Here is a 19,938-nt window from a genome sequence, read left to right on the forward strand (position 1 = left end):
TAGTTTTTAAATGGCCTCACTAGGCCGTTGACAGGTTGACAGGTGCACAGCTGATTCAGCTGCGTGCCTGCCGACCAGAAAATTTAAATGGGGTGGGATGACGTCGGGAGTTCCACCTGATGTCACCCCGCGTCATTTTACACATCGCTGAGTGGGCCCTGCTCCCCCACTCGCCGACCTCAATATCCTGGCCCATGAGTTCAAATTCCCTGCATGGTAAATTTTAAAAGTGTATTCAAAAAACATGGGAGTGGATTTTCACACTACTCCCCATTCCGTCGGCGTATTTGAAGGCAGAGGGGCACATAAAATAAAACGGGTGGCTAGCCCACCGCCTTCCTGTTCACGCCCGAGCTGTCCCCAGTATTAAGATTGGTGGGTAAGGCGTCAGACAGCCCACCCGCCCTTAGGCAGGAAATTTTGCTGATTACCGTGCCCCCTCCGCTAAAGAATTGGTACACCTCCATGTTGAACACCGCTTGGAGGAAGCACTGGGAGTGGCAAGGGTGCAGAATGTGCTCTCGGTGGAGGACTTCAATGTCCACTACCAAGAGTGACTCGGTAGCACCACTACCGACCGAGCCAGCCAAATCATACAGGACATAGCTGCTATCCTGGGTCTGTGATAGTTGATGAGGGAACCAACAAGATAGAAAAACATACTTGACCTCATCCTCACCAACCTGCCTGCTGAAGATGCATCTGTCCATGACAGTATCAATAGTAGTGACCACCACACAGTCCTTGTGGAGATGAGGTCCCACCTTCACCTTAAGGATACCCTCCTCCATCGTGTTGTGTGGCACTACCACCGTGCTAAACAGGATAGATTTCAAGCAGATCTAGCAACTCAAGATTGGCTATCCATAAGGCGCTGTGGGCCATCAGCAGAATTGTAATCAACCACAATCTGTAATCTCAGGCCGCGCATATCCCCCCCTCTACCATTACCACCAAGTCGGGGGATCAACCCTGGTTCAATGAAGAATGAAGGAGGGCATCCCAGGAGCAGCACCAGGCATACCTACAAATGAACTACACAGGATTACTTGCATGTCAAACAGCATAAGCAGCAAGTGATAGACAGAGCTAAGTGATTCTACAACCAACAGATCAGATCTAAACTCTGCAGTTCTGCCACATGCGGTCGTGAATGGTGGTGGACAATTAACTCACTGGAGGAGGAGACGCCACAAATATCCTCATCCTCAATAATGGAGGAGCCCAGCACAGCAGTGCAAAAGATAAAAGCAAAATACTGCAGATGCTGGAAATCTAGAACAAAAACAAAAATACCTGGAAAAACTCAGCAGATCTGACAGCATCTGCAGAGAGGGATACAGTTGATGTTTCGAGTCCATATGACCCTTCATCAGAACTAAGACATATAGAAATGAATTGAAATATAAGCTGGTAGAGGGGGGTGGGACAGGTAGAGCTCGATAGGGGGCCAGTGATAGGTGGAGGCCAAGAAGAGGCTGCCAAAGATGTCATAGACAAAAGGACAAAGGGGTGTTGACGGTGGTGACATTATCTAAAGGATGTGCTAATGGGGACATTAAGGGTAGCAAGCAGGACAAGCTAGTGGCAGATGGCCTTAGTGGTGTGGGGGGAAGGGATCGAAATGGGCTAAAAGGTGGAGATCAAACAATAGATTGAAATAAATTTAAAAATAGGTGGGAAAAGAAAAATATATTTGTTAAAAAATTATAAATTATTGGAAAAAGGGGGATCGGAAAGGGAGTGGAGATGGAGGAGAGAGTTCATGATCTGAAATTGTTGAACTCAATATTAAGTCCGGAAGACTGTAAAGTGCCTAGTCGGAAGTTGAGGTGCTGTTCCTCCAGTTTGCGTTGAGCTTCACTGGAACATTGCAGCAGGCCAAGGACGGACATGTGGGCATGAGAGCAAGGTGGTGTGTTGAAATGGCAAGCAACAGTGCAAAAGATAAGGCTGAAGCATTCGCAACAATCTTCAGTCAGAAGTGCCGAGTGGATGATCCATCTCAGCCTCCTCCGGAGGTTCCCAGCATCACAGATGCCAGTCTTCAGCCAATTCGATTCACTACACGTGACATCGTGAAATGGCTGAAGGCACTGGAAATTGCAAAGGATAAGGGCCCTGACAATATTCCGGCAACAGTACTAAAGATTTGTGCTCCAGAACTTGCTGCGCCCCTAGCTGTTCAAGAAGTCAACTCACCACCACCTTCTCATGGGCAATTAGGGATGGGCAATAAATGGTGGCCCAGCCAACAAAGCTCACATTCCGTAAATTAATTTTAAAAAAGGTCTATTGAGGACCTTAAGTTGCCAATTAAAGGCCACTTAAGGGCCTCTTTCCACCTCTGCTGCCATAATACGGTGGGCAGGGGAAGGTGGAAGGAATGTGGCCATCCCACTACTTTCCCAACTCGGGGTAAAGGTGGGGCTTCGTTTGGGGGGGGGGGGGGGGGGGGGGTCCTCTGCCAGTAGGGGGTATCCCCCACCACCGCACTTTGTGCCATCCCGCTTTGCCTCTAAAGCTCAAACACTAGCCCACCGCCACCCCATCCCTTACTAGGGTCTCCGATCCCCCTCTGACCAAAAACCCCAGACTTAGCTTTCAGTCTGGTATCCATAGATCTTCTTCCCAGGACTCCCTTGTAGTCCCAGCAGCGGCCACTTCTGCATTCTTCCGCTGCTGGAACTACTCAGCAGACAGTCAATCAGATTGGTCAGCAGCTCTCAAGTCAGGGGCTCCCTGTGCCCGAGGGCTAAAGTTCCACTCTCACCATGTTAAGCCTGCCCCAGCATATTACAGCTGTGGAGCAGCCCTTTTGAAAGCTGGCAAGCTGTTGGTCAGCTTTTCTACTTGGGGTGAAGGAGGGCATGAGGGGGTGTGGGGAGCAATGTTCCCTCTCCATAAAATTCACCTCATGGTGATCTGAGGGCAAGTACCAGAAAATTATCATATATTTTGCCCAACCTGCCATAAAAACCCAGCTAGTTTGTTTTTGTCTTACAAGGAAGTCTAGCCTACATATGACTTTAATCCCACACCCGGTGGTTAACTCTTACTGCCCTCATGGTGACTATAAATGGTCTATAAATACAGCCTTTCCACTGTCACTCACATCACAAAAATTTTAAATAGGAACCTCGAGACCTTTTTTTTTCCTGAAGTCTGAATTCGGCCTGTAATTCCCAAATCACTCAACAAAGGAATTATTTTTAATGAATCCAGGATTATTAGCCCAATATAGGTACAATTAAACCTGATATCTAAATATACCCATTGAGGCCTGATAATTCTACTCCTTCATTGTTACTGATTCAATATCCTGGGATTGTTTCTCACACCAGTGTGTGGGCACTATCACCCCATGGACTGCAGTGGTTCCAGAAATGGCTCACCACCGCCTTCCCTGAGATTAACAAGTCCTTCAGTTGATCATAGTTAACAATATGCTTCATCTTTAGAACACTTGGAGATCCAGGAATATTCTGAACTCCCCGGACAAGGCACTGTACGGGTAGAGTTAGGCTTCTATATATATATATAATTGATCGAGATTCAGGGCATGATATTGTTGGGCCTGGATTTGACAGTATCTGAAGCTTTGTTGCTTATATTCTCTGTAGACGTTTTAAATTGATAGAGATTGTTGAAGTCCAATTTCTATTGGTACATACAAAAAGAGGTGTGCCATTTGGTCCAAAAAGCCTGCTCAGCCAAACTGTTAAAAAAATACTTATTAGCAACCCTTCAGTGGCTACTAGTCATATTCTTTCAGAAGATTTTTTAACCTTCCAATGAAGAGGTTCACTCCATGCTGGGGTATGTTTCCATGGGTGTTTTGCACCCTCCAATATCTTGCCCAAGTTGCTATTATCCATGCGTAAACCCTTACGTTGAGTTCAAATAGGGTCTCTAGATCCAAATCCAATCCTATTCTCACCTCACATCCACACAGCTGTCATTTTGAGTTACTTATGTTGGATAGACACCAGGATTAGAATAAACCCCAATTAATATTTTGCTCCTTAAACCAGATGCAGTGGGATTGACTATAGTGGCACTGGAGTAAGTTCATACGATAGTGAACTCAGGGGAGAAGCAAGGTCTATCTCCGCTGAAAATAAATTAAGGTACAGTGTGTGGATGTTAACTTTGATGAACGGTGAAATTTCTGAAAAAATTTCTGAAAAAGAAGAACTTGAGCTTGAGAATTGCAACTCCGCTGATTTTTGCCAGGCCCTTTACCATGGGCGTGCTGAAACATCAGAGATGAGGCAAAAACTAAGGTATTTTCTAGGACAAAAATCTAGTCAAGAATCTAGAACTTTTAGAACAGAATTGGAAATTATAATTTGCCACTTTTCAAACTAGTTTATCACTGATCAATATTTATTCAAATCTGATAAAGGTTCTTGACAGGAATAGAATGAAAACATGAAAGATATGACTAAACAGCTTAAAACCAGCTAAAAATAGCTTAAAACAGAGCAATATGCCTGTAATCAAATAAGACTAAAACTCAAAATCAACAAGCAGGACTCAAGCTGAAATTTAAATTGTTTCTAGGACTAATTATGTTCATGGATTGGCAACACACAGTCCATCTTCCCCAAAGAGTTACTGACTTGTAAGTAGTTGGCACAGACAGAACAAACCAAATGGCCTCCTTCTGTGCTATAAATTTGAGTGGTTCTTCTAGAATCGATGATAGCATGCCCTCTGTTCTTTCTGAAATTCAGTCTATATGTACAATAATTCAGTCACAACGTGCCTTTCAACAAGCTAAAACATTCCATGACTGGTAACAGCAATATGTGTGACATATCAAAATGCAATCACACAAGGACAGATTTTTTTTATTTGTTCAAGCATTTTGGGCATAATAAGCAAGGCCAACATTTATTGGCCATCCCTAATTGACCTTGAGAAGGTGGTGGTGAACCGCCTTTTTGAACTGCTACAGTGAAGGTACTCCCGTAGTGCTGTAAGGGAGGAGTTCTAGGATTCTGACCTAGTAACGACGATGGAATGTTAGGATGGTCTGGGACTTGAGGGGAACTTGTAGGTGGTGGTGTCTTTGTTTTTCTTGGCAGTCGAGGCCTCAGGTTTGGAAGGTGCTTGGCAGGTTGCTGCAGTACATCTTGTAGAGGGCACACTGCAGCCACAATGGAGGGAGTGAATGTTTACTTGGTGGATGGGGTGCCAGTCAAGTGTAAGTCTTGGTCCTGGATGGTGTAGAGCTTCTTGAGTGTTTTTGGAACTGCGCTCATCCAGGCAAGTGGAGGCTATTCCATCATATTACTGACTTGTGCCCTGTAGATGGTGGGCAGGCTTTGGGGAGGCAGGAGGTGAACTACTCGTTGCAGAATTCCCAGCCTCTGACCTGCTCTTGTAGCCACAGTATTTTTATGGCTGGTCCAGTTCAGTTTCTGGTCAACTGTTACCTCCAGGGTGTTGATGGTGAGGGATTTGGCAATAGTAATGCTATTGAATGACAAAAGAAGGTAAACAGACTCTCTCTCCCTTGTTCAAGATGGTCCTTGCCTAGCACTTGTGTGGTGTGAATGGTCCTTAAAAGATAATGCAAACAGCTAACATTTTGTGTCACTTGTCATTTTGATCATGACTTCCAGATCTTCATAAACTTTCACAGAAATGTGCAGCGCTGTACTTTATCCCAGTGCTTGCTGTTTTATTTCTTTGGAAAATCTACATATGAAAGATTTTCATGATGCAAAAATATTTTGATATTGATTCCCACCCCAACCCATCATTCCTTATGATGTACAGACACTCTGCCAATCCCAAGTTACGTACCTAAAGACAGGAAACAATTCACATTTATATACCTTTCAGTATCTCAGGATGTTTCAAAGAGCTTTACAAACAAATAAGTAATTTTGAACTACAGTTAATGTTTTAATGCAAGATATGCAGCTGCCAGTTTACACACAGCAAGGTCCCATAAGAGCAATGAGATAATTCCCAATGATCTGTACTAGTGTTATTGATTGAGGGATAATTAAGGTCAGGGCACCAGAAGGACTTCCCTGCTCTTCTTCATTTATTAGTGTCGAGGGATGTTTTACAACCACCCGTGAGGGCAGACCTCAGATTAAAGTCTCATCTGAAAGATGACACCACCAACAGTGCAATACTCCCTCAGTACTGCACAGAAGTGCTCAAGTTTCTGAAGTGTGATTTACCTTCCTGCCTAAAGGTGAAGGTACAACTATTGAAGCACGACTCCTGCTGTCAAATCCAGTCAAGCTCATATCGTTATTTAATTACAAGAAATTGGCCTTGATTACTATCTGTCATCATATTCAGCAGTGGGGGAAACATTACTAATTTTATAAATTGAACTAAGGTGATGATTAGATGATGGAAAAGAGAGATAGATTAATTTTTGTTTCCTTTTTTCATTCTCAGCATTGCTGGCAAAGCTCATCTCGAGTTGCCCTGAGCAAGCAATGCTGGCTGTGAAATGCAGTAGTCCCTGTGGTGACAGTGCTCTCAGAGGGCGGAATCTTACTGCCTTGTATTTAAACAAGAGACAGATTATTTCTGTGTCATAGCCCCGATGATTTATAAGCTCCAGCCGCCTGGGCGATTTTATAGGGAGGTGGCCAACTAACAGTCCACTCTTGGAGCCCTGTCCAATTAAGGTTGGCTGGTGGGCTGTGCAGGTAGGTGGATCCATCGGAGCACCCAAGGATCAGGGTGATTGCCAGCCCCACCAGGAGACTATGAAGGATCTTTAAGATGTAGGCACCTGCTGGAGGCTTCAAAAGAAGCCAAAAACAAACTGTGATCGTGGCTGCTGGGCCAGATTGACCTGTATGCGACCATGGCTGTGGCCCTCTGGCATCTGGGGCTCCGAAGGAGAGGGAGGAATTTAAAGGAAGCTTTGCTGTTTACCCCATCCCCTTCCTGCTACCAAGAGGCCGCCCCCAGGTACCTTCCAGGCTTTGCCCTCACCAGGGAGGGCTGTCTGCCCCTGGGAATGTCCTGATGGCGTCACCAATTTGTCCCCATGTGGGCACATAATTGCTCATAATTACTGGGTAGCTGATGCCTGTCTCACTCACCTCTGAAAAGATGCCTCGGAGGTAGCAACACGTCAGGGAGCTGCCCAACACGAGATGTTCTAAAGAAAAACTGTAACTCCTAACACTGCTCGAAAGTCGTATTTGTGCATGTGCAAACTGTGCGCATGCACAAAGGATGCAGTGATATCAGCAAAATGATCTCAGGAGTTATAAACTTCTATCAAATCCATTGATAATTTTGCCAGAAATAGTGACGAGGGAGAATTCGTCTAGACGTATTTCATATCTCAGTTACACAGAGAGCGCAGAACGATGCACCCCAACAGTGGAGAGCAGAGTCTCAATCCAGACTCACTCCAGTTCAGCGTGGGCAGAGACATTATATCAGCACAATAACCATACGAACTCTTCCAACTGGCAATCACTTTTAATTTAACACAAATGGAGTGGGTACATTGCAGATTACATTGAACTGTGGGATTTTTGTAAAAGGTTAGTTAATGATCTGTCAGACATTAATGTGCACTCTGCTTTCTTGCCTTAATTATGAAGATGTAAAGTCTGAGAATCTGTTCGCCGCTTTGCTGATTTTGAATTGTCTTGCAATGAATTCTGATGATTTTTAAGATCAGAGTCTATCACTGTGCTTCCTTCTAATGAATAAAATCTGAAGTGAAATCTTGAGTCTGCTCCCTGCTCTCATTGCATTTTTCTCACCTTCCTATATTTTTGCTATTTTGTCTTCTCTGATATCTTGTGTTTCTGCCTTTGTTATTTTATAAGACTTTCAAACGGTTTCAGGAGTGTATTTCTCCCAATGGTGCCACTTTTACTTTTCATTTGATCTTTAAAAAATTAGGGAATCAATTACCTAATCCAGCCAGGCTAGATTATGATGGACTATGATGAGCAGAAAGTGCTCCCCCTAGTGTTGTGGTGTTATTAATGTAACATATCTAAATTTCCCTCCCTATCTCTAAAGCTGTCTCCATAAGGCTGAAAAGATTCCATCCACAATGTTGTTATGTAGGGACTTTGAGGATTTTAATGCAGCATTTAAGTAATTTGATACCACTGAGTCGCAAAACGGAGTGCAGCTGAGGAAACTGAGTGCAGACTTGGAGTTTGGTGAGTGTTAATTCTGTTCTTAAGTTTTGCTCTTAAAATCTATTCCAATCTGTGATTAGGAGTAACTGGAAAGCACTGTGAAAGCAGGCTAAGTTCTTTCTTTCTTGCAGCTTAGACACATTAAGGATCGCAGGACAGGTGATGTGTCAAGGCGGCAGCATGTGGTAGTGCCTGGACGCCAGTGTGATCCAGGGCAAACACGTCTGCAGAGAAACTTCGGCTCAGAGTAATTGAGCTGGAGGCTGAGCTGCAGACTCTGTGACACATCAGGGAGGTGGAAAGTTACCTGGATGCTGTGTCCCAGGAGGCAGTCACACCGCTTAGGATGGGGTCTTCTGATTTGGTCAGTGGTCAGGGACAGGAGGGTGTGGAAGGTAAGAGGAACCAGACGGCAGGAGCGCAGGACTGTGAGCCCCTATAATTGTCCAATAGGTTTGAGGGCCTCTCAGCTTGTTTCAATGAGAACAGGGGCTGTAGGGTGGATAAGCAAACTGACCATGGCACCATGGTATGGGAAGCCATTCAAGTTAGGGGAACAAAAAGGAATGTGGTGGTAATATGGGACAGTGGTAATATGGGACAGTTTTTAGAGAGACGGTGGCGTAGCGGTGTTGTAGTAGAGTAGTATTTCAGAGATCCAGGACAATGCTCTGGGGACCCAGGTTTGAATCCCACCATGGCAGATGGTGAAATCTGAACTAAATAAAAAATCTGGAATTAAAAATGTCTGATGATGACCATGAAACCGTTGTCGATTGTCGTAAAAACCCATCTCGTTCACTAATGTCATTTAGGAAGGGAAATCTGCTGTCCTTACCTGGTCTGGCCTACATGTGACTCCAGACCCACAGCAATGTGGTTGACTCTTAACTGCCCTCTGAACAAGGGCAATTAGGGATGGGCAATAAATGCTGCCCTAGCCAGCGATGCCCACATCCCACGAATGAATAAAAAAAAGTATAGTGAAGGGGATTAACACTGTTCACTGCAGCAAAGATCGAGAGTCCAGACGGCTGTGTTGCCTGCCCGGTGCCAGGGTTCGGGACATCCGCTCAGGGCTGGAGAGGAACTTGCAGTGGGAGGGGGAGAGTTTGATTGTCATGGTCCATGTAGGTACCAATGACATAGGTAGAACTAGGAAAGAGGTTTTGCATAGAGAGTATGAGGAGCTAGGTACTAAATTGAAAAGCAGAACCTCAAAGGTTATAATCTCTGGATTATTACCGGAGCCATGTGCAAATTGGCATAGGGTACATAAAATTAGAGAGATCAACACATGGCTCAAAGACTAGTGTGGGAGAAGCGGGTTCCAGTTTGTGGGGCACTGGCACCAGTATTAGGGAAAAGGAGGGCGGTACCATTGGGACGGTCTACACCTGAACTATGCTCGGACCATTGTTCTTTCGAACTGCATAATGAGGGGAACAGAGAGGGTTTTAAGATAAATAGTGGGGACAACAGATGAAAAATGTATATTAAACAGCAGAGAGGTAAGAGAGGACAATAGTAATATGGGAAATGGGGGTCAGAGGATGGCAGGAAGAGAGAGAGGAAAAAACCTAAGAATGCACCAAAAATCAAGACCAGATGCTACAAACATAACAAAAAGACAAAACTAAAGGCCTGTACCTGAATGTACATAGCATTCATAACAAAGTAAACAAATTGATAGCGCACATTGAAGTAAATAAGTATGATCTGATAGCCATTATGGAGATGTGGCTGCAGGATGACAAGGATTGCATTCTGAATATTGAGGGTATGTGACATTCGAGAAGAATAGAAAGCCATGTAAAGGTGGAGGGGTAGCACTGTTAATCAAGGATGGCATTGGTACAATAGTTAGAAATGACCTTGGTTCAGGAGGTCGGGATGTAGAATCAGTTTGGGTGGAGATGAGGAATAGTGGAGGAAAGAACTCACTAGTGGGAGTGATCTACAGGCCCCCAAACAGTAACCACAATGTAGGACAAAGTATACAAGAAGAAATATTGGGCGCTGGGATAACAGGATGACAATAATCATAGGTGATTTTAATCTACACATAAATTGGAAAAATCTGATTGGCAGTAGTAGCCTGAATGAGAAGCTCCTAGAATGCTTTCGAGATAGCAACAATGTGGGCGTGAAAGCTGAGCTAGTTGGAGCTAACTGGGATACTAGGCTAGGGGATAGATAATAGAGAAGCAGTGACAGACGTTTAAGGAGATATTTTAGAATACTCAGAATAAGTAAATTCCAACTATAAAGAAAAATTCTAAAGGGAGGACCCTCCATCCGTGGTTAAGAAGTTAGGGAAAGCATCAAGCTTAAGGAAAAAGCATATAACTGCGCAAAGATGTGGCAAGTCAGATGATTGGTCAGAATATGAAGAGCAGCAGAGAATGACTAAAAGGTTAATCAGGAGAAAGAAATTAGAGTATGAGAGGAAGCTAGCTAGAAATGTAAAAACGGATAGCAAGAGTTCCTACAGATATTTAAACAGGAAAGGAGTGGTTAACGTTAGTGTTGGTCCTCTAGAGATTGACAGTGGGGAGTTAATAGTAGATAATAAGGAAATGGTGGACAAAATAATTAAATATTTTGCTTCTGTCTTCCCTATGAAACATGCAAAAAACATTCCAGTAATAGCTGTAAATCAGGAGATGGAAGGGAGAGAGGAACTTGGTGAAATTACAATCACTAGGGAGCCATACTGATCAAACTGATGGAGCTTCAGGCTGACAAATCTTCAGGTCTTGATGGATTTCATCCTAGGGTCTTAAATGAGGTGGCTAATGAGGTAATAGATGTGTTGGTGTTAATTTTCCAAAATTCGCTAGATGCTGGAAAGGTTTCACCAGACTGGAAAGTAGCAAATATAACTCTACTATTCAAGAAGGGAGGGAGGCAGAATATAGGAAACTATAGGCTAGTTAGCATGTCATGGGAAAGGTGTTAGAGTCGATCATCAAAGAGGTTATAGCTGTGCACAGGTAATCGGGAAGAGTCAGCATGGTTTTGTGAAAGGGAAATCATGTTTATTAGAGTTTTTTGAAGGAGTAACGTGTGCTGTGGATAAAGGGGAGCCTGTGGATGTGCTGTACTTGGATTTCCAGAGGCATTTGATAAGGTGCCACATCAAAGGTTACTTTGGAAAATAGAAGCTCATGGTGTAGGGGGTAACAAGGGGGAGCCTGGACAGAAGATTAGCTGGCTGTCAGAAAACAGGGAGTATGCATAAATGGATCTTTGTCTGATTAGCAGTGTGTGACTAATGTTGTCCCGCAGGGGTCTGTAATGGGGCCTCAACATTTTACAATTTATATTAGCATCTTAGATGAAGTGGGCAAAGGCATGGTAGCTAAATTTGTAGAAAATGCAAAGATAAGTAGGAAAGTATGTTGTGAAGAAGACATAAGAAGTTTTCAGATGGATAAAAATACGTTGTGTGAGTGGGCAAAAATCTGGCAGATGGAGTATAAAGTGGGAAAATGTGAAGTTGTTCACTTTGGCAGGAAGATTAAAAAAGCAAAGTATTACTTTAACAGAGAAGAACTGTAGAATTCTGAGATGCAGAAGGATCTAGGTGTTCTTGTGCATGAGTCACAAAAAGTTAGTCTGCAGGTACGGCAAGTAATCAAGAAGGCTAATGGAATGCTATACTTTATTATGAGAGAAATTGAACAAAAAAGTAAGGATGTTATGCTTCAGTTATATAGGGCATTGGTAAGACCGCCTCTTGAATACTGTGTGCAGTTTTGGTGTCCTTATTTAAGGAAGGATGTAAATGTATTGGAGGCGGTTCAAAGAAGGTTTACTAGATTGATGCCTGGATTGAGCGAGTTGTCTTATGAGGATAGATTGGACAGGCTGGGCTTATTTCTACTAGAGTTTAGAAGAGTGAGGGGTGACTTGATTGACGTATATAAGATCCTGAATGGTATTGACAAGGTGGATGTGGAAAGTATATTTCCTCTCGTGAATGGGTCCAGAACCAGGGGGCACTGTTTTAAAATTAGGGGTAACCCTTATAGGACAGAGATGAGGAGAATTTTTTTCTCTCAGAGGGTTGTGCGACTTTGGTTTCTCTGCCTCAGAACACAGTAGAAGTGGGGTAATTAAATACTTTTAAGGCAGAGGTAAATAGATTCTTGTTAGGCAAGGAAATCAAAGATTATGGGGGGTAGATGGGAATGTGGAACTCGAAACACAAACAGATCAGCTATGATCCTATTGAATGGCGGAGCAGGTTCAAGCAGCCGAATGTCCTACTTCTGCTCATATTTCGTATGCTAGATCATTACAGAACACAGTTAAGAATGCATTATATCGGAGTAGGACAGGAATAAGGTAAGGCTAACAGATTTCCTTCACTTAAGAAACTTAGTGAAACAGTTGGGTTTTATGACAATCCAGCAGCTTACGGTTATTTTTACTGTAACCATTATAGATTTTTGTTATTAATATGATTAAAATTTTGAAATTTGAGCTCTGGCTTTGAGGAATATCAGTCCAGCAACATAAACACTACATCACCATATCCTGTGCCATATCACGTCACAAATATCCCACAATTTGCATATAAGGACTGACTTTGAAGTGCAGCTACCCCTGTATGGTGAACACAGGTGTCATTCTGAACACAGAAACGTCTTACAAACAGTGGTGAGATGAGTGACTATTTGATTTTTTTCCATGGTGTTGTTTGACAGCTGGCCAGAACACAGAGTGAACTCCCCATCAATAGTTTCTTAATGTCTATGTAAATCACCGCAGCAGTCAAGGTCTCAGTTTCAAATTATATTTGAAGGGAAACACCTCTGCTAAAACAGCATTCCCTCAATGCTGCACCACACCTGTCTAGATTATGTGCACTAGTCCTGGAGCAATGGTACGTGCAATTACGCGCACATTTTATCCCTTGGAGCAAGTTCATTTTGCAACAACTGATTTTCAGCAGCCTGAAAGGATCTGGATAAGAGCTTGTGCTACGTATCAATACCTGTTACTGCCCTCATAATGATCTCGTCCTTTTGCCTACATATGCTTCTTCCTCTCAGCTCACACACTACATTAAGCTGCCACACACGTCACCAAATCCTTTCAAAAGGCCACACATTAATCCACTTCTACTCATCTTGCAGGAGCATCTGGCAAACATTGAAGGAAGACTTTAAGACAGAACAATCCTACAATGCAAATTCCGAGACCAATCACCATTGCAGAGAGAGAGCAAGCGTACAGCATTATGGATAGCAAGGCTGAAAGCCTTGGAGACTGGACTGCAGCGGTTCCAGAAGGCAGCTCGCCACCACCCTCTCAAGGCAATTCGGGATGGGCAATAAATGCTAGCCTAGCCAACGATGCCCACATCCCATGAGTAAATAAAAATAAGAAAGCTGGAGGCAGTTTTGGAGATAGGGAAGATAATTTAGAAATGCTACATTAATAACACTACAACACTAGGGGGAGTGCTTGAGAATTGTCCATTTCTCTTTCCACTTAACTCTCATAAACACACAAGGTAATTAGTGTGGCATGGCGCTGCCACTCATCTATCGAGGTTTACCAGTGTCAGTGCAGGGAATGTTTTGTAGAATCATTCTTCAATGAGCTGCTGCTAAAGAACTTTGACTATAGGCAGATATTGGAACCTCCTTCTTTGTCACCCTCTATGTTATCAGTGTCATCTACCTCATTAAGATGAAGACCAGGTAATTCTGTTTTTGTTTTGGATTTCCACCATCCGCAGTAGTTTTTTGTTTTTATCTTCATTCAATTGTTGTTCCATACAAAGTCCCTGCAGCTACCAGGCACGGACCCGAAATGCTCTGTTGATCACACACCAGTGAAAGGCCTTACAATTCAAAAGCGCTGGGCTCATCTGAAGGGGCCTACAAGGGTACAAACAATAACATCTTGGATTTGGAGGAAGGTTGCAATCTGTTCCAACTTCGCAACCCTAGACTGTTGTTTATGGCTGTATGTAAGCAACATTGCAACTTACCAGCCCTGCAGAGGCAGCTTTCGAGGTTAGGGGAGTGTGGAAATTTGGATTATCGGAGGTCTAAGAAAAACCAGTAAAACTTGGAAACAAAGGTAACCGGTAAAGCTTGTCCAACCTGGTCTTGCATCCTTTAAAATGGAACTCCGGTATTACTGGCCCAAGTATTACTGATTTTTACTGGAATTTGACAATTTTGAACTGGTTTTATCTTCCCGGAGGTGGGCTACTTGTGGTAGCGACTGCCTGCCTGGCTTCTAATCAAGGCACTTAAAAGGGCAATTCGCCCCTATGTTTGGACACAGCAGGAATCTTGAAGGCAGCCAACACCACCAACCACCACCCCCCCAACCGCCAACAAACCTTGAATCAGCCCTTTGGTGGGTGGGAGGAGGCAGCTTCTGGCTGGAAGGTTGGAGCATTGTTATTCTGAGGCTGTTGAAGTTGCTTACTGGCAGTAAATGGCAAGGTTGCTTTCTGTCCATATTGCAGCCTTGCTGTTGAGTGATCAAATTGTGAAGATGAATGTCTCCAATGACTATTTGCATTTAACTTTTCAGCTACTCCACGGATTCAAATGGTGGCGTAGTGCCTCCCTGCCGTTCCATCAACCCGGGCCTCAGCAGCGCTCCCACTCGTCCCTCAGTGGGGACTGCCATCCTCCATTGGAGTGGGCTGTGATATTCCACATTCCCATCTCGAGAAACCCACCTGCCATCTTTAAGTGGACAGCGAAGGCAGAGACAGATTCTTAACTAGCCACCTCATGCTACCTGGGTCGGCACCCCTCAGAAATGGACCCAAAACCTAAAAAGAGTGGATTCCACCCATTATATCAATTAGCTGCTGAATACAAGTTTGAGTTGCAGACTGACTGGTAAGGGCATACAAGTACACAGGTCCCTGAAGGCAGCAGTTCAAGTAGACAAGGTTGTAAAGAAGGCATATGGAATGCTCTCCTTCATTGGCAGAGGTATAGAATATAAAAGTAAGGATATAATGTTGGAATTGGTTAAAACACTGGTGAGGCCACAACTGGAGTATTGTGTGCAGTTCTGGTCACCACATTACAGGAAGGATGTAATAGCTCTGGAGAGAGTGCAGAGGAGGTTTACAAGAATGTTGCCAGGGTTAGAAAAGTGTAGCTACGAGGAGAGATTGGATAGGTTGGGGTTATTTTCCTTAGAACAAAGAAGGCTGAGAGGTGACTTGATTGAGGTGTACAAAATTATGAGGGGAATAGATAGAATGGACAGGATAAAATTGTTTCCCTTGGTGGAGAATTCTTGAACCAGGGGAGATAGATTCAAGATAAGTGGCAGAAGGTGTAGGGGGGACATGAGGAAGAACTTTTTTACGCAGAGGGTAGTGGGTGTCTGGAATTCGCTGCCCACATTGGTGGTAGAGGCAGAAATTCTCAACACTTCTAAAGGACCTGGATCTGCACCTTAAGTGCTGTAAGCTGCAGGGCTATGGAAGGTGGGACTGGAAAGGGCACCTGGGTGTCCTTGGGCTGTCATGGTCAAGATGGGCTGAATGGCCTCCTTCTGTGCAGTAACTTTTCTATGGTTCTATGGTTCTATGACTCTACCGCTTCCGGGCCCCAAAAAAATAAATGAAATCTTATCTTCTGGGCTTGTTGATGGCTTGGTCACCAGCATGTACCATCTAGAAAAGTCCTAAAATGGCAATTGGGCACCTATATATGTCACAGGATACCTTTTTGCATATTACAGGGCCAACCACCTTACTTAGGTGGGTTCTCTGGTTTCCCAGTGTTAAGTCCTTGAGAATATAGTGTTGACCATACCCTTGGCGGGAGAAGGACAGTAAGCCATACTCCAACGTAGAGGATAGTAGCAGACCACAGGTGGACATGGACAGACTGGCACATAAGTGTGAAGTGATACATTCTGGAAGGAAAAAATGGTGAGAGAAAATGTCAAATAAATTCTACATGAAGAACCTTGGGAAGGGATTGATGGTGGTTACGTAGACAAATCTTTGAAGGTGACAAAACAAGTTGAGAAGGTTGTTAAAAAGGACACATGATCCCTAGCTTCATAAATAGAGACAAAGAATACAAAAGCAAAGAAGTTAAGCTAAACATCTATAAATCACTGCTTAGGCCTCAGCTAGATTAATGTGTTCAGTTCTGGCATCATACTTTAGGAAGCATTTCAAGGCCTTGCGAAGGGTGCAGAGGTGATTTAGCAGCATAATGCCAGGGATGAGGGACTTTAGTTATGTGGAGAGATTAGAAAAGGTGGGAGTGTTTAAAATTATATGGGGGTTTGGTAGAATAGATATGGAGTTTTGGATTTTTGAGTTCCAGAGGTGAGATAAGAGTAACTGCCCTTGCACCAAGGCAGAGTTTGACCACTGTGGTGAGTGTCAGCAGTGGCTCAGTTGGTAGCACGCTCACCTTTGACTTGCATGGTTCTGGATTCAAGTCCCACTACAAGGGTTGAGTACAAAAATAAAAACTGATGCTCCATTGCAGTACTGAGCGAGTGCTGCATTGTTGGAGGTGTGGCCTTCCAGGTGAAATGTTAAACCAAGGCCCAATCGCCCCCTTGGGTGGATGTAAAAATTCCCAATGGCGCTATTTTGAAGAACAACAGGGGAGTTATCCTTGGTGTCCTGGTTGATGTCCACCTATCAATCAACATCAGAAAACAGATTATCTGTTCATTACCATGCTATTTGTAGAAATTTGCTGTGTGCATGTTGGCTGCCATGTTCCCTACATAACAACAGTCACTACACTTCAAATAGTACTTCATTGACTGTAAAGTGTTATGAGATGTACGGTGATCATGGAAAGCACTATACAAATGCAAATCTTTCTTTTATCAAGCAGCCCTAGAAAATTGAAGTCAATGTAAATGATGGTAAAGCTCTCCACTGGCTGGAGTCATACCTAACACAAAGGAAGATGGTTGTGGCTGTTGGAGGTCAGTCATCTCAGTTCCAGGACATCACTGCAGGAGTTCTTCAGGGTAGTGTCCACGGCCCAACCATCTTCAGCTGCTTCATCAATTACCTTCCTTCCATCATAAGATCAGCAGTCAGGATATTCACTGATGATTGCTCAAATGTTCAGCACCATTCGTGACTCCTCAGATACTGAAGCAGTCCATGTCCACATGCAGCAAGACCTGGGTAATATCCAGGCTTGGGCTGATAAGTGACAAGTAACATTCGTTCCACGCAAGTGTCAGGCAATGATCATCTCCGATAAGAGAGAATCCAATCAAGTTCTCTTGTCATTAAATGGGATTACCATCACTAAGTCCCACACCAACATGCCACCATCTACAAGACATAAGTCAGGAGTGTGATGGAATGCTCTCCACTTGCCCGGTTGAGTGCAGCTCCAACAACATTCAAGGACACCATCCAGGACAAAGCAGCCTGTTTCACCAGCACCCCAACCTCCATTTTAAACACTCACTCTCTCCACCATCAGTGTGTATCACCTACAACACTCACTGCAACAATTCACCAAAATTTCTTTGACAGCACCTTGCAAACCCATGACTTCTAATGCCTAGAAGGACAAGGGCAGCAGATAGATGGGAACATCACTACCTGCAAATTCCCCTCCAAGTCACACACTGACTTGGAAATATATCGCCGTTCCTTCATTGTCACTGGGTCAAAATCCTCGAACTTCCTTCCTAACAGCAGTGGGTATTCCCACACCACATGGACTACAGCGGTTCAAGAAAGTCAAGGGCAATTAGGGATGGGCAGCAAATCCTGGCCTAGGCAGTGGCCTAGCCCACATCCTGTGAATTAAAAAAACCTTTCGCAACCCTTCTATATACACTCGAAATTCCTAATGCTTAGCTGTTGCCAAAATTATTTCCTGCATTACAACAGTTACTGAACTTCAAAAGTGCTTCAATGGAAATCTGTCAAGTACCTGAGGGAAGTCCAGAGATCGTGCAAGGCACTATAAAAATGCAAGCCTTTATTTTTGTCTTGTTCACCTCTCCGGACTTGGGTAAGTGATATTTACATACACATACATACATGGATTTTTTTTCTCATTAGCTTAATTTGGAATCTCTAGAATGATGTTGGCTCTCTCTGCGACAGATCCCTGACTGACCAAAGGAAACCTCATTACAAAGTGACACCGTGGTCTTGAACTGGGAAGACCCAGGCAAGGGAGCACTAACTTTAGAAAGGGTGCGTCCAGGATTGGACTGGAGCCCAGCAGTTAAACACACAAATACAGCAGTTCCCTTTCCAATTACAGCGAGCCAGAATGTGCAAAAAAAAGAGTTAGGATATAAGACGTGAAAAAAGGAGAATTTCAATACATCTTAGAGGCAAACGCATCATAACTTGTTCAACAATCTAATAACACTAAAATGAAAAAAAAAGTCCCATTAAAAAAAACTTAAACATGAATCTTTATTTTTAAAAGCCCCAAAACAAAATCTATAATTGAAAATAATTCTAATGTATTACCTACCGAAATACAGTGCACCGGTATCTACTTACTTCACACGGCTATAAAGCTGATGGGTTAGCCTTCTTTAAAAAACAGATAACTAGTCCATTCCTTGGCTGGTCTTCAGCACTGATCCGATCTCACACAATTGAAAGATTTTCATCCAGCTTTTGCTTCCAGGTTTGCTTCGACAGAGAGACAGAGGGAGGCTGACAGTCTCCTCGCCCGGGTCGAGTCAGCTCAGAAACGGAGAGTCTCGGCACGGAACGGGAGTAGCAGGGGGCGAGCTGACTGCTGTGCAGTTGCCTGAATCCTCCTTCTCCGCCTCCCACTGTTGTAGGGACTGGACGCAGCAGCTCGGCGCTGCTGATAAGCTTCCTCCATCCTGGGGATGGAGCAGACTGCAGACCCACAGGTCCTAACGCTGATGCAGTTACAGCAGCAACAAAACAAACCCCATCTTCACCCCCCCACCCCAAATACCTCTCTCGGGGAAATGGAAGACTAAAAAACAATAAACGCAGTGATTTTAGCTTGTGCAATCCGAAGAGAAAAGAACACTTTCGATGGAGAATCTATTTTTATACCAAACTTGTAAACAATTGGAAGGAGGCTCCATATTGATTGATGATTTTATTGATGTGGAACAAATATGGTCATTATAATCGCTTAACCAAAGTGCAGAAGAATTAGGGAAAAGGTATTGCCCACTTCCCTGGATAGAGCCATAACTCGGCCTCTTCCCCGTGTTGTTCCTCTTATTCTCGACCATAGATTCTATCTTACTCCCTCTTTACATCCATCACTCCCTGCCTTCCCTGTGTCCAGGTTTCAGCAATTTCACCATCGCCTCTTTCTTGTATTGTCTTTGCTTTGCTGGCAATTCCATTTAATTAATGTGCAGACTGGACTGTGGATTGTATAAACGTTGTAATCTCGCCCATCTGCCCTTACTTCCCTTCAACAATAGCCCTCATAGGTCAAGAGCCCCAACATTATGGTCAAAGCATCCTCACAAGATAATCAAACAGGTTTCAGTGTTACTGAAACTCACTCCAGCACACAGCTCTGTAGCTCCAGCCCAGTGCCACACTACCCTCCAACCTCCCAACCCCACATTCGCTCCAAGCTGCTTTCTAAAATAGGAACATAAGAACAAGAGTGTTCAACACTATGAACCTGTTCTGCCAGGTAAGATCATGGCTGATTTGTGACCTAACTTGAGCCTTGGACCAATGTCCTTTAATACCTTTGGATAACTAAAATCTATCAATCTCAGTTTTAAAATTAACAGCTAATCTGGC

The 19,938-nt window shown here is 43.7% G+C and overlaps 1 protein-coding gene across 1 annotated transcript in view; it reads right to left on the minus strand.

The window, feature by feature from the left end:
- Positions 1-19,007, minus strand: part of rab27b (RAB27B, member RAS oncogene family) — a 217,874-nt gene extending 198,867 nt beyond the window's left edge. The window contains exon 1 of the mRNA XM_078552323.1: positions 18,685-19,007. The gene's annotated coding sequence lies outside the window, so the exon portion shown is untranslated. The remainder of the gene's footprint in view (positions 1-18,684) is intronic.
- Between the last annotated feature and the right edge of the window lie 931 nt (positions 19,008-19,938).

This window comes from Cetorhinus maximus, chromosome 1 (genome assembly GCF_964194155.1).
Source record: "Cetorhinus maximus chromosome 1, sCetMax3.hap1.1, whole genome shotgun sequence".
NCBI lineage: Eukaryota > Metazoa > Chordata > Chondrichthyes > Lamniformes > Cetorhinidae > Cetorhinus > Cetorhinus maximus.